The sequence below is a fragment of the Coturnix japonica genome, chromosome 4, assembly GCF_054131305.1.
Source record: "Coturnix japonica strain WE chromosome 4, WE-NBRP24, whole genome shotgun sequence".
In the NCBI taxonomy this organism is placed as follows: Eukaryota; Metazoa; Chordata; class Aves; order Galliformes; family Phasianidae; genus Coturnix; species Coturnix japonica.
In genome coordinates, this window is record NC_140666.1 from 31,414,998 (window position 1) to 31,429,989 (window position 14,992).

The 14,992-nt window shown below is 34.4% G+C and overlaps 1 long non-coding RNA gene across 2 annotated transcripts in view; it reads left to right on the forward strand.

Moving 5' to 3' along the window:
- LOC107313083 (uncharacterized) overlaps nt 1-14,292 on the forward strand; it is a 281,315-nt gene extending 267,023 nt beyond the window's left edge. Inside the window, exon 6 of one of the 2 annotated variants that reach the window (XR_014945259.1) lies at nt 12,962-14,292. This is a non-coding gene — a long non-coding RNA (uncharacterized LOC107313083). The remainder of the gene's footprint in view (nt 1-12,961) is intronic. The other variant, XR_014945258.1, reaches the window with a different exon arrangement.
- Nucleotides 14,293-14,992: the final 700 nt, after the last annotated feature.

Sequence of the window (14,992 nt, forward strand, 5' to 3'; positions counted from 1 at the left end):
TGCATATTAGAAGACATAATGACTTAAATTAGCATATTTATGAAATCCAATGTGTCTCTTCAGGATTATTGATCATTGAGAATTTCTAGATTTTTATATTATTGCACTTTTGTAGTGTTTTCTGATAACTGTTAAGTTTGATGATTTAGTGATATGTTTAAAATAACTAAAATAAAATGGTAGAACAGGCCATTAATAGTGCTGCTCAAGAGAACCGTACATGATAGTATAAATAACTACTCTGCAAATCGGAACATCAATGATACTGTAGTATAAAAGAAAATTCCCAGTAATACATTCTGAGGTAAAGGAATCAGCTTTCCCTCATAACCTTTGCTCAGTGTTTTTAACATTGAAGGAGGCTGAAAAACATTTGATTATTAGCTATAGCCAGATGTTTTCTGCTCCAAATCATCGTTATTAAGGAGTAGGTTTTTGCTGGCTCGATGTGTGTATATATATATGTAGATCTGTGACCTGCAAAATATTTGGACAATACAAGGTTCTGTACAATGCTCATTTCTTAGTAGTATTTTTGACTCATTCTTTTCACTAAAAAATGATGGAATATTGGTTGGAGAAGGGTGGGGAATTGATTCCCTTTTTTGATTGAAAATAATGAAATACTTGTTAAAATGGATATGTAATATATGGCAATAGAGTATTATGTCTAATAGGAAAAGATGGTACTTTAGTATCAGCTTCTTTACAATTGTCAACACTACCTTACTGGAGTTAAATACTTCATCTAAAATGTTAACATGTAAATTCTGAGTTAATTTACAGCTGAAATTTGGCCTTCCGTTGCTTTGGTGTAAATCTTACCTCTCTGAGGCCAGATCTGTTGAAGAATTTGATTCCAGCACTGAGTCACTTTAATTTAATCTCAGCCATCTTTCTATGGTGTTGGGATATTTAATTGTTGTTTCCACAGTCTACAGAATGTATACGACAGTACTGCAGGAAACTTGCCAGAGAAGCAGTTACAGAACATTTATTAAGTACTACAAAGACCACAGAGAAAACTCCTTTTAAATCCCTCAAAGGTATAAATAGTTCCTGCAACTATGTCTTTGTAGTATTCAAGAATTTTGTGCAGTCCAGACAAATTACTTTAATTTTTAAATTCACTACTGTAGGTCCATTTAAGACAGTAAAGCATGAAGGAGATTGTATCTGCAGCAGAGAAATGTAACAAAGTTGTCAGACATATAACATAATAATAATAAAAAAAAATGGTTGGTTGCTCTCGTCAGCTGCCAGTAGTTCACCATTTGATTAATGAGTGTGAGAAGTAGTGGGGTTTCCCCTGGGTTAGCAAATATCACCCAGTCAGATTTGCAAAGGCTGTCAAAATTTATAAGGGGGGAATCTGACTTTTGGCCTGGTTCAGGAAGAGTTGAATTATCTTTCAGATCAGTCCTGTTTTTCCAAAGATGTAGTCTGAAATTGAAGTCCCCGGATTGTGGACCCAGTCTGCTTCTTGATTTTCTTGTTGGCATGAATGCATCATTGTGTATGATTACAACTCTTCTGTGACACTGCTACAACTTTCTCTGCCGCATTCTAGAAGGTTCTCTACTTGCTCTTGAACTCTACAGGTGGGAATAACCTCTCTGTCCTTCTGGAGGGCTCTCTGATCCCTGCTAGAGGCATATGGTATAAAACTGAAAATAAGCCAACCAACATAGCAGTTTTCATTAGTGATGTTGTGAGTGTTATCTTCATCCCTGGGTAAAATGCATGGCCTTAGCCCATTTTATGATCTGGAAGATAGATTTTCAGCAGATGACTTTGCACAGAGCAATGTGGATATGGAGAGGGCATTGAATCCTGGATTTGTTGTGTTGTTGTTGTTTTTTACAATTTAATATTTCTTCTATGTTTAGAAAACCACACTTAGGAGACTTCTTCAAATTAGGCAATCTTTTTTAGAGTATAGCCACAGTATTTGATAATTAATATTACTGAAACTGTATTGTCTTACATTGTCTTACATTTTGATGTATTATAAAAGAAACGTCAACCAAGAAATATTTAAACATATTTTTCTTGAATGATTGGAAATGAGAAAAAAAATTATCTTCCAAACCAAAGTCTTAGATTTTAAACAAAGCAAAACATTAAAAATACTATATACACAATTATTTAAAATGTTATTTGCCCATCTTTTCCAAATTAGTTTTAGAGTCATTTCTATTCTAGATGTGCATTTATTAATGCAAATATTAGGGCAAGAGTAATTTCTTGAAGCCTGTTTATTTTTTAATAAATCATTACTCCACTGGAATTTAAAAACTTAATCTTCTATAGAATATTGCAGATAGAGTCACCGCTTGAATTTATATGCTAATGGATTTAAAGGAAGAAAGTAGATTTAATGTATAATGCTTAATTAAGAGAAAAAACCAATGATAATCCCCAAACTTGGAAGTAAAGCACAAACCATTTCTGGTGCACAATGGAGGTTTAAATTATATGCTTTCAGTGTAGCAATTTTAAAATAATGGTTCTGACACTGACAAAAAACAGGGACAAAAAAAAAAAAAATCCTAGTTAAAAGTACTGTAAGAAATTAATCCTTTTCTGTTATAATTTTTGAATGTTCATTCCTTATGCTATTTTTTGTGTTTACCTCATTGAGTAGAAGTTTTGTTGTTAAGTATTTCATTAGGGAGTATTTTATTCTGCAAGGCACCCTCCATTCTATTGTCTTTAAAAAGAACAAATTTAATCCTCTGGAAATAAAGAGTATTTGGACACTTGTTTCATTGGCGGCTGACTGGTGACTTACTCTGCTTCTTATTTTCAGATTTCAAAGACCTATAGAGAGCAAGCTTGATCCTATGAAGTACTGATTATTCGTTGTGATTGTTGTTGTTTGTTGATTTCTCAGCAATATCTGATTATTCTTGTTAGTAGGTATGTTTCACAAAAGTGTGCATTCCCAACTCTGTTAAAAAATGTTCTGCCCACATCTGTCTTTTTCACACTTTGAACTAAGCTTTTCAAAAATAAAGCCTGACTACTGAGTTTTCCTGAGGAGCACTCTAAAGCGTTAAGTAAGGAAAACCTAGAAATTAAACTGTCAGACTCTGCATGTTCAGAACTGGTATCTGATACTAGAATACAATCCAAAGAAAAGAAAAGCAATAGCTGACTCAATGTATACATTCAGCTTCTGCTCCATAATTTGTATAATTGAGATTGAAGATAATTTCCCATGTAGAGATGTTTTGATGAATTGCAGCTCTGTTATGCTCATCAGTACTCAATCATATAAAATATATTTTCATGCATGTCTACATATGGTCCACTGCTATGATGTTTGTGTATGTATCTAAATGTAATCTATAGGCATATAATCTAAATGTAAATTAAGATTTTCCTTTGGTAGAAGTCCTGTGCAGCTACTTTCCATTCAGGTTCCCTATAAATATGGGAAGTTCCCATTAGTGTATGAATACCAGTTTTGCACTGAAGTGATAATTAGTCTTCAAAAAGTAATAATACAGCTGTGACACTTTAGAGGCTAAGTTTTCTCTATGAATTTACAGTTATATCAACTGTGATGAAAAGTATGAAGTTTATGAATCCTTGAGGTTCAGGACACATCCCGAGTACTGATTTTGATCAAGAATAAATAAAGCTGTAACACTGAGTTGCAAGCCATTTGCTGGATAAGAGGTTTATGTCTTCTGCTGCATGAACTCAAAGTAGTTATTAGTGGAAATTAGATGGAAGATTATGTAGTTATTGATTAGATGGTATACATGCCTTTAAAGAAAAAAAGAATGTAAGGAAAGGAAAGAGAAAAAAAAAAAAAAAGAAGGTATTTCTGTACTGAGCTAAGCTTAGCAACCAGGGCTGTTAATAAGGTTATGCAAGAGAAGGTAATAACTGTTATTTGTCTTTACTGAGTCATTAAAAGCTAGAACTATCAGAAGTCCTTAAAGACTCAGCTCAATTGTAAGGTCTCAGTTTCTTTTACACAGTACTTGATGCACTCTACTCCTAACCTGATCAAAAGTTACAGATGCTAAGTGTTTTTCTGCATCGGTGATACAATCTGGGAAATGCTGATGTCTGCAGCTAAGGCAGCAACTCCATAATCTTTCCAAACGTAGTCCAGAGAATACAGGTTTTGCCACTTTTTAGAATGTAGTGAACAAGCATTGACCCAAACTGACAGTACCAGCTCTTAGGACTGTTTGGTCCTATTGGTCTTAGCTGCATTTTGTCTGGGATAACAGTTATCAAGGGGTGAAAGTGATCATTCATTTCTTCCCTGGCTGTTTCTGGTTCTGGGAATGGCCTGACACCCCTTGGTAGTCACTGCATGACAAGCAGCAGTTCTTTGTGTTTGCTGGGCTGGTGAAAAATCTTCTTGGTTTAACTGAGCATTGCTAAGATGGAGGCAAATTGGCAAGGAAAACATCCACAGATAAACCTAAGCAAACCCATTACCTAGAAGGAAGAATGCCTTACCAGGAACATCATATTTTCCCAGGATGATTTGTCACCTTCCTCAGTGCTTGTTGAGGTCTGAAATATAAGCCCTAGGACTTAGAGGAGCATTGGAAAGGGGATATGCTAGGTACCTGGCAATGCGCTAGGTGCATGGCAATTGCAACTACATAGACAGTAATGCTGTCTTAAATTAATTAGTTAATGTGGATTTTTAGACTTCATGTGCATGTTCCCCCCAGCACCCCCCACCTTTTTTCTTTTTTTTTTTTTTTCTTTTTTCATAGCAAGATTATGAGTGTAGCCATAATCAACAGTGAAAAACAGGTATTTTTGGGAGGCTTATTCTGGAGATTCACCTCATTAAGACAAACACTTGCTCCTGACTGGAAAGGGTATTACCTAATCAGTTGATCCCACGTGGATGCTTAATGGGTATGACTGTAGTGGTATTTGGAGGTGAACCAAAGCTTTCCAAGCCTTTGCTGTATGGTTTGGATACAAGCAGTGTCCCTTGATGTTCCGGAGAGGGAACAATTCAAATTTGAAGCCATATTCAGAAGACTATAGCTCGTTTTCTTCTATCTCAACATGATAGATAATTTTATTTTTTTTTTAATTTTTATTTTTTAAGAAACAAAAGGAGAAATCTATGTTTCTTTTAGATATTTCAAACATGAGAGAAAGGAGACAACCTCCTATTAAATTTCTTCACTTGTTAATACTGCTTGTATTACCTTTTCTTCTGATTTGCATTTGTTTTGACTTTGAGCCAAATCATACAGCTGGTATCAGCCTGCTATGTGGAAAAGCCCTCTGGTGTATGATATCCTCTTTCCATGTCTGTACTTACAGATCCCTTAAGCTTGACTTTGATGAGTTAAATAGATTGAACATCTTAAATCTTTATGTAAGGCAGATTTCCCAGCCTTTAACTCATTCTTGCAGTTTGTTACTCCACTCTCTCAAATTCTGCAACATTATTTCCAATATTTGGAGGGTAGATTTGGTCATATTTCAGTGAACATCTTGAATGATAATGGCATTTTGATTTTTGATTTTTTTTTTCCACATGTCCACCTGTTGTCACCTGTGAAGATCATGTTAACTCTCAGAGCTACACAACCTTCTCAGAAGTCAGTTTCAAATGGGTATTTAGAAAGACTACTTTTTTTTTCTTTTTTCTTTTTTTTTCTCCTCCAGAATTGTTCCTAGAACAATGCTGATGAACTCTGATCTTTCTTTTAGGGATGTAGTGTGAAATTCAGACAAAATTTGCATGTGTGGTGATTAAGTTCTGCGATAAGATGTAGTTCGCTGCCTTATTGAACTACAGAATGGAGACAGTTTCATTTTATTTTATTTTATTTTTTTTTAAGTAGCATTTAAGATAAAATCTGTAATCTGAAAAAAATAGCAGTGGTTCATACATTCCAAAGATGAGTGGCACAGGGGCTAAATATGACTGACAGAAGAGAGATTGCTGTTTGGATGTAACAGATATGCAATACTTAATCACTGTTTGATGTAAAAATCCTCACAGCCTATTTCAAGGTCTACCACCACATCTTTTAGATAGAATGAGAACCCTTCTCATCTCCATTTGCCTTACAGTATATGTAAACAAGAATTTCATCACAGCTTTACATTTGAAATAAATTTATTGCATATTCACACTCATTTGAGATGATCACAAGTTCAATTTGCATAAACTTCTGCAGTCCCACGTAACTTAGTGGTTTGGCTTATACTAGCCAGTATTTCTATGGGTAGAAGAACATATATGCTCAGTCCCCAGGCAAATCACTTCCAGTTCCATAGAACTTAAGTAGTTGAGCATATCTTTTTGGTTGCTTTTGTTTTCTATGAATGTGGCAAGAATACGTCTTTTTGTATACATTGCAGAATTTTCCCATGAAATAACTCATTAATATCTACCTGGAACTGACAATTCTGAATTGTACTAAGTGTTAATAATGAAGCTAAATATGATATAATTGCCTCATGGTTTTTAAAATGTGTGTTTAAATTTGTGTTACAAGGCATAAGAATTTTAATGGTTATGTTTTTTCTTGAGTTTATGAAGAATGGCTTAATGAAAGAGCTCTTTTATTAAAAGGATGCTTCAATTAGTCTGAGAGGATTCCATCATGTTGCCTAGGTAGAGGATGATTTAACTTTAGCTGCAGTCAAACTTCCACTGAAGTTGATGGATGAATTAAGGATGTCTGAGTCAACAGCATTTTTTTTTAAGGTCAGATGGGTCCAGAGGGCTTGGTCCATGATGCAGGAAACCAAATAGCTCCAGATCAAATAACTTAAAAGCTCCACTGGGTAAGACCCAGACATAATAGCTCAGGTTCAAGGAACTTATGTACTAATGGAGATTACGAAGGAACAGCTCAAATATTTTCTTTGAACTTTTTTTTTTTTTTTTTTTTTTTTTTTCTATATAGAAGAAGAGAAATGGAAAACAAGCATTTAACTGTAAAAAGCATTTTCTGTTTGAAGTATGCACAGATCCTTAGAAATCTAGCTTTCTGAAAAGTAGGATTGTTTCTCTAATATTAAGAAGTCTTCATCAGTTTAAAAATCATGGTATAGCTATAGATATGCCATAAGTAATCACACTCACAAGTGTTCTAAAACTGATAAAATATCAGTTTGCTTTATTTTTTTGCATTTTTATGTACTAGCCCCCTAACAATATCTCTGTGTGACTTTAATTCAAAATATGTATATACAAATTAATTAGGCTTAAATATTGATCAGGAAATATTTCAATTCTCTACAGGTTTGTCACTTTACTCATTTAAAATTAAGTTTTCCAAATGACAGATGGATCTGTCAGAATGCTAGGATTTCTTTTCAAGTATGCTTTCCTTTATTTTTCCCAGAAATTAAATCAAAGTAAAATATTTGGATCATTTTTCCATTTTAAAAACCTCTAAAAGCTTTTTAGATCCTAAGGCAAAGATCAGAAACAATGCTAAGATTTGCCAAAATTTCATCGAATGTATATTGCAAAGTCAATCTGAACAAGAGCATTGCACAGACCCAAAGATTCTGTTCTCACTAAGGACATTCAGCACTCTGTTCTTCATAGTACTAAGGATCCAAGAAATACTTGCCCCTCATGTTTCTTCTTAGTCAATTTTTCACTAGGCAATGAATTCTGTATTGGCTTCTCCGAAGCGAGAGCATTATTTGGATTTCCTAAATAATATTTATTTGTGAGGTGGAACATCTCAGGAAGGAGATGTATTTTAGAATAATAATTTTTTTATTTTTTTTTTTGGTTAGTGAATTCATGAGGGTTATGAGAAGATTAGGATACAGTTGTCAATATCTAAATGGAATATCAGAATCCTGAACTAAATTTTATTTTTACAAGGTACAGCGTTAATTACTGAGCTTGTTCCAATAAAGTCAGAAAAAATTAAGGGGTTAGTTGTTTGGATTTTCAAATTTGAACCAATGCAAATTGATTTCAAATTACTTTAAAGAAGTAATGAACTTCTGATGAACTGGTTGCAGCAGAAAATCAGTCCAATTCATTTATTTTGTTTGTGCTAATTGCTAAAATGTAGCAACTCTTTTTATCATCTCTTCCTGCCTGGTCTAGATATCATTGATGTAGACCTGAAGTGACTGAGTCATGAGACAAAGAAAAGACGTTGTTTCATTTCTTATTTATATTTCCTTTTCTACCACCATTTTTTTGTATTCTTAAAATCATTTTTATTCCCAGGTTTCTTTACAGCACTCAAAGATATTCTCTTCCTACCTATGTGGCTATATCTAGCAGTTTCTGGTGGAGCTCTAGAACCCTGGGTTATTTATTTATTTATTTGTTTGTTTGTTTGTTTTGCTTCGGCACAAATGGTTTTGCTATTAAATACAGGTTATAATATGATATGTCATTCTCCCCCAGTAGTGCTCTCTTCCTGTATATTTGTCAGATGTTGCCAAGCTAGGTGGTCTGCTCCAGAAATAATGACTCCTATTATAATATGTTGGTTCATAATCTTGTTGGTGGTGTGTTAGGAGAGCTTGAACCTTATCACCAAAATTCTGTTACATTTTGTTGCTGTGCGGCAGATGGCAGCAGAAAGGTAGTCTGACATAATGGCATCTGACATGGAAGTATGCTTAAATAAAAGATGTGTTGTTGAATTCCTCCGTGAGGAAAAAAATGATATTCATCAATGCTTGCTGAATGCTTCAGGAGAAAAAAGAGTGGATGTAAGCACAGTAAAGCAGTGGGTGATTCACTTCAGCAGTGATGACAGTAGGTCACCACATCATCTTTGGTGATTGCACCAAGAACTCCAGGCATCTTTAAATTAATGTATTGGCATTCTTTTCTCTTCCCTAGATAAAATACTCTGTCACAATACAGCAGTCACAGATATATTGCTCTGCTTGCCCTCTTGTTTTGTTTTTTTTCCCCCATTTATAACCTACAGAATGTACTAAACAGATTGGAGATGGAAAGCTTTGGCGAGAGGCTTAAATAGATTAAATTAACTATGCATGTATCATTTGATTTTCATTATTTCAAGGTAAGACAGCATTCTGTGTGTGTTTTAAAAGGAAAAACAGTGGAATCCCAATTATCCAAACATCCACTATTAGGGTCAGTTTTTCAGATGAACTTCTAGCATCCACTGCCTGTGGAATTTCTATTACTCATACTTAATGATAGCCCAAAATATTTATGTGAATAGGTCTCATAAATGGCATCTTAAGAATAAAAGGATGCTTTGGGGCTTGTTTTGAGCATTTGTCTTTGCAGAAAAGATTTTTTGGAGTGTGATTTTGAGAGGATATCTTCCAAAAGGTAGAATTTCACCTGATACGGTTTCTAACATCTAATTTCTCATTCTCATCTACCATCTCTCTCTGATAATTCTTTTCCTTCAGAGAGGGAGATAACATCTATGTGTCTACAGATACCAGTACATATCTGACCTTTATGTCTTCTGATAAACGTTTGGAATTTAAATTTTAGGGCTGGTGGAATTTTTTTGTCTTTTCTCATGAGAGCAGAGTTTCTCAGCTTGTCATGCCTATTATAAGTAATGTATGGTCATATCCTAGCAGAAAAGCTAATTCTGCTTAATTTGAACCATCGCTTAAAGCATTGTGCCCAGTGCCAACAAATTTCCAAAGCTCAACTGGTTACATAATAATAGTAAATAACATCCTGCTCAATATAATACAGGATACCCAAACAAAATACAAAATATAATTCATTTTGACGATGCTTTCCAGGAAAACAAACAAACAAACAAACAAACAAAAAGGCAAATCAACCTCCAGTATCCAAATTTTATTGTATTATAGCTCTTTTGAGGGGGAAACACAGGAGGTAAACACACATTAGAGAGGTCGCAGAACACAAATAGTTTCCTGATAGCAAGATGCTCATAATCTCTAGTAAAAGAATGCTCATATATTAGATATTTACAACACTTCATCTAATTCCTATGTTTCTTAATTTCATGTCTCTTTCTCCCATAATGCCTCTTAGCATAGAATGCACCTAATATTTGAATAAAATTTACTTTTTAATGCTACTTGTGTATGTGTGATTGTACCTATAAATAAAAAGATGTATAGATGTATAGAAATGAAAAAAATATATATTAGAAGCTTTCTGGGATTTTTTTTAGTAGCTTTCCATTGCTACACAGAGAAATTATCCTCATAAGGACCGTCTCCTTTCATGCATTGTATCAAGTTGAGCAGGCCATCAACTTTCAATAAAAGAAATATCTCTGTAAGTGAAGAAAAAATGTGTACAATAATTTTTTTCTGAAGGGAATGAGAAAATGAGATTTGCTATACTGGATCATATCATTCATAGTTAGAGTCCTGTGGCTTGTTCTGACAGAGGCAATAGTGTAGACTCACAAGATGTGAACAGCATAGCAACATGCACCAGTATATGAATGCAGCCATATGTGTATAAAAAACAGCAAAAGGAGATATTTTTTTTTCCTTTTTCTCTGTAGTGATATAAGAAATGCTAAAACAGAATTAGTGTATGTACTTTCCTTCAGTTTATTTTTTTTTTGTTTTGTTTTGTTTGTTTGTTTTTTTCTTTTTACTGGAAGATTAGCTGCTATAGATATATTCAAGCTATCAACTGTTGCTAGTACTGCCTGGACACCTAAATATATGCATTAACATAAAGAAAACCATTAACTGATTTGTCTTCACTAATCAGAAAAAAAACTTTTCTTTCTTTCTTTCTTTCTTTCTTTCTTTCTTTCTTTCTTTCTTTCTTTCTTTCTTTCTTTCTTTCTTTCTTTCTTTCTTTCTTTCTTTCTTTCTTTCTTTCTTTCTTTCTTTCTTTCTTTCTTTCTTTCTTTCTTTCTTTCTTCTTTCTTTCTTTCTTTCTTTCTTTCTTTCTTTCTTTCTTTCTTTCTTTCTTTCTTTCTTTCTTTCTTTCTTTCTTTCTTTCTTTCTTTCTTTCTTTCTTTCTTTCTTTCTTTCTTTCTTTCTTTCTTTCTTTCTTTCTTTCTTTCTTTCTTTCTTTCTTTCTTTCTTTCTTCTTTCCTTCTTTCCTTCTTTCCTTCTTTCCTTCTTTCCTTCTTTCCTTCTTTCCTTCTTTCCTTCTTTCCTTCTTTCCTTCTTTCCTTCTTTCCTTCTTTCCTTCTTTCCTTCTTTCCTTCTTTCCTTCTTTCCTTCTTTCCTTCTTTCCTTCTTTCCTTCTTTCCTTCTTTCCTTCTTTCCTTCTTTCCTTCTTTCCTTCTTTCCTTCTTTCCTTCTTTCCTTCTTTCCTTCTTTCCTTCTTTCCTTCTTTCCTTCTTTCCTTCTTTCCTTCTTTCCTTCTTTCCTTCTTTCCTTCTTTCCTTCTTTCCTTCTTTCCTTCCTTCCTTCCTTCCTTCCTTCCTTCCTTCCTTCCTTCCTTCCTTCCTTCCTTCCTTCCTTCCTTCCTTCCTTCCTTCCTTCCTTCCTTCCTTCCTTCCTTCCTTCCTTCCTTCCTTCCTTCCTTCCTTCCTTCCTTCCTTCCTTCCTTCCTTCCTTCCTTCCTTCCTTCCTTCCTTCCTTCCTTCCTTCCTTCCTTCCTTCCTTCCTTCCTTCCTTCCTTCCTTCCTTCCTTCCTTCCTTCCTTCCTTCCTTCCTTCCTTCCTTCCTTCCTTCCTTCCTTCCTTCCTTCCTTCCTTCCTTCCTTCCTTCCTTCCTTCCTTCCTTCCTTCCTTCCTTCCTTCCTTCCTTCCTTCCTTCCTTCCTTCCTTCCTTCCTTCCTTCCTTCCTTCCTTCCTTCCTTCCTTCCTTCCTTCCTTCCTTCCTTCCTTCCTTTTTCCTACCATTTAGGAAAAATTTAAGTGAAAAAAGTTATATCTTGTAATCAAATGATTAATGAAAAAGGTATGCTTTGGCTGTTTGCCTTAGGATTAGAACACTGGAACGTGTTTATTCAAACATGCGTTTAGAGTTCTGTAATCAGATCTTGAGTTGTTTGAGGAAGTTGATGGAGTGTAGGTTTCTTAAATTATTTAAATTAAGGCTAATGCAAATTTATGCTGTATGTAAGAAATTATCCTGGAAAGCTAATGGGAAGTCACTGCTAGTAATGTCTATGAAAAATTCTTAATTCAGTAATCAGACTGAACTGAGTAATCAGATTTGCAAACCGTGACAGAGAATCAATCTATAATGTCAAAGAATATACAAGAAAAAGGAGTCACCAACTTAGTCTATATTATTCTGTCCTAGTCGCTCTCAAAAAAGATTTAGTCTTGGATGCAATGAAGAATTTGTCTCTGAATGCTGTCTCACAAGCTTCAGTTGATCTCTGAAGAAATAAAATGTCTTGTCTGCATAACTCTATTCTTTTATCACATGCAACTTTAGATCAATCAAGTATTCTTTGTATTTTAGGACCGACTTCTTAATGAGGAAAAGACTGTGAATGAGTAATATATGGTATTACATTTAGTTTGTGATTTACTTTTTTTTCTCTCATTTTTGTCTGCATATTCCCACTATGCAGTGGCTGCTGAAAATATATTTTGCTTTACTGAACATTACAGTGTTATTTTTATTTAAAGGAAGTAACACTACATCTAAGAATAGACTAAGTAGTTTTTCATATCTCAGTTATCACATGGAAAAGAATTCAGGTTGCTGTGTGCAAACCCAATGTATGTTTTTGCAGAAATAATTCAATTTGCATGTGAAAGCAATTTCTTTAAAACACATTCTTCTATATGCTCTTCAGTGTGGTAGTAAAAGGACACACTGCTGTCCAAATTTGAGCCATTGTATTAAAATTGTGAATTTATTTCATTACATTTGTTCTTTTGTTCTATTTTTTTGTTATTTCTTCTCCCTCTTCACCAAAATAAATTAGTTGCATCCTTGAAGAAAAACAATTCTGATATTGTTTGTAAGTTAAATGCACCAGTCCAGCAATACTTAATAGAATTGCTCTAATTCCATAACATTGCCTCTTTGCTGTGTTTTGTTTTTCTAACAGAATCATAGAATCACAGAATGACCCGGGTTGGAAGGGACCTCAAGGATCACCTGTAGCAACCTTCAGGACTGATAGATCATCTTTGAACAGAGGCATAAGGATGCACAGAAATTTATCCATTATTTCAATCAAATCACTAAAGTTAAAAATTAAACACATGAAATGTCTATCCTTGAGTCTTTAGTCATTCACAAAAATCAAGCCTTAATAAGAATAAAAGCTGCAGAGTAGTCTCTGAAACCAGGACATTACTTTTAGACAACATAAATCACAAAAACAAGAGGCACCTTACCTTTGTCTCTAAAATGCATGAGAAATGTTAAAACTACCAACCTTATTTATGGATCACACACTGAACTGTTTAGTACTTAGCACTCTCTTCCAAGCAAGTTGCATGTTTCAAGTATGGCTTGAGGAGACTGAGCTTAGATGTAAAATAGTCATGATATTTTCCTTCTAGAAAGTATGGAGGAGAAAAGAGGTTTACTGAACCTGAAAAGAATAACTGCATTTCTGTTGCAGCCATTTTTAGCTAAGGAGTTGAAACTGGGAAATCTTGGGCTTGCCTACATAAGGACTTTAAGTAGAGGTGCTTGATATTGATCCTTATGTTGTTCTAGGGCATGGTATTCACCTGGGACAGAGAATTAAGTCCTAAACCTTCTTGGCCTTTCTTAGAATGAGAAAGTCTTCATTCTCCTTCTTCATGAGGAAAAATGTACTCAGATTCTAGTGTGCATTGATACATAAATGTATATTATACATCCCTGTAAAGTTGACTGTTTTTTATTGCAATTTAGCAGCAAGTTTGACTCCTAAAAACAATATGTTTTGGTGAATAATCCTTGAAGGTTTTCTTTCTACAGGAATATGTCCAGCTATACATGAGATCTTAAAACGATGACAAATTTTGACCTGCAGATGAAGATATCCCAAAATCATAAGTGTCTTATTGTCATGGTTTAATAATTTTGTAATTTTGCTATCAGTATTCCACATCATAACATCATATAAAGCATGAATAATTTTACTGAATCTGCAACTTACAGAAGAAGACTACATCTCCCAGAGAACAACACGATAGGTCACGGGACCTGGACTCTATATTCTCAGTCGCAGAATAGACTGACGGCTTTCGAGTTCTGGCGTTCAGGGGAGTGTGTGGGAGCCTTCAGCCGTCTCGCCTAGATTTCACAGTAGGCCTCTCGGTTACGGGACTCATTCTCTCTCCTATTTTGCTTGATTTGTTAGCTCAGTTTTCAATTATATTGTATTATATTGTGTTATCCTGTATTTCGATATAGTATTTAGTAAATAAGTGTGCCTCCTTAGATCGTTGCCACTGTTTTCTTTTCCTAATTAATTTTTTCCTTTCGGCCTAGGGCCCCTGCAGGGCCCACGGCCCCTGTCACGGACACAGGTGGATTTTTCGTTCAAACCGTGACACTTATGAGCATTTTAGATTTCAGTAGAGTATGTAGAAAACAAGAGGATGCATAACTGAATGAGCATCTTGCGCATAAAACTCTTAATTCAGGTTCATTGTAAGCGAGGCCTTACATGGCCACTCAAAATATAGGAGAAAAGTGAATTTGTGATATAAGAGCTATCATACACAAAATTATTTAAAAATTAATCATCTCTGGGAATTTCTATTTTATATGACTTATTCTGAAAAGAATATTTTCCTTTTGCTAATAATTTCCTTTTTTCCTAAGCAGAAAGCTTTCCTGATGTCATATGTGCTGAAGTCATGAAAACCACTTTTTAAGTTTTTCCTGTACTTGCTAGTAATCAACATGATGTTTTATAAAGATGCATTCATTATTCCAAGTACCAGTTAGGTAGCTAGTTTGCTTTCAAAGACCAGTGTGCTGTTCTTTAAAAGTTTTATTTGTGTATAGCTACTTTAACTCTGAAGCATTTAGTCTTGCTGACACTGATGTTGGATAATGCAAGATTAGACAACACTATCACCATGCAGCTATAACATACTCACTTTGTAAGTAGGAAATATACCTAAATATATAT